The following is a 761-nucleotide window of genomic DNA, read 5'->3' as shown; positions in this document are numbered from 1 at the left end:
ATATATATATACGACGGGATTCTTTCAGTTTCCGTCTATCAGATCCACTCACAAGGATCTGGTCGGCTCGAGGCTATACCAGAGGAAGTAAGCGTCTTACCACACAGCCACTCCTGCGCCTATATATATATATCTATATCTATATCTCTCTCTCTCTCTCTCTCTCTCTCTATATATATATATATATATATATATATATATACATACAGACACATATATACATATATATATGTGTGTGCGTATGTTTTTATGTATATATGTATATACATGGTGATCTTTAGCATTGTTTTTTCTTTTCTACCAAATTACCAGAAATCAACTGCTTTAACTACAGCTAAGGTAAGACTCTTGCCTAAGGTTCTACGCAGACACCATACACAATTTTTTTTTTATGTTGGGTAAAAGTTCAACCCGTAAATCATCTTGTTGTAGGATCTTCTAAAGTGCAAAGCCATGCTAGACCAATATTCAGACCATTACGATATTGCGTATATTATGGAAAGGTTTCTATCCAACTGTAGACGTTATACGTTTGTAGTCTTGTATGGGATAATTCGAGCAGAAATGAAATTGTGCATTGCACACATTTCAATTACTTCGTTATATGATTGTCTAAGTAACTAGCGACATAAATATCGAATTTTAAGTTAATAAACTTGTCATTCCTGATTATATGAATAAATTATTGAGTTTTCGAGTTCACTGAATTGATTCGTTTTTCATAGAGATTAAATATATATATATATATATATATATATATA

The sequence above is a fragment of the Octopus bimaculoides genome, chromosome 20, assembly GCF_001194135.2.
Source record: "Octopus bimaculoides isolate UCB-OBI-ISO-001 chromosome 20, ASM119413v2, whole genome shotgun sequence".
Taxonomy (NCBI): Eukaryota; Metazoa; Mollusca; class Cephalopoda; order Octopoda; family Octopodidae; genus Octopus; species Octopus bimaculoides.
Note: the sequence above shows the minus strand (reverse complement) of the source record.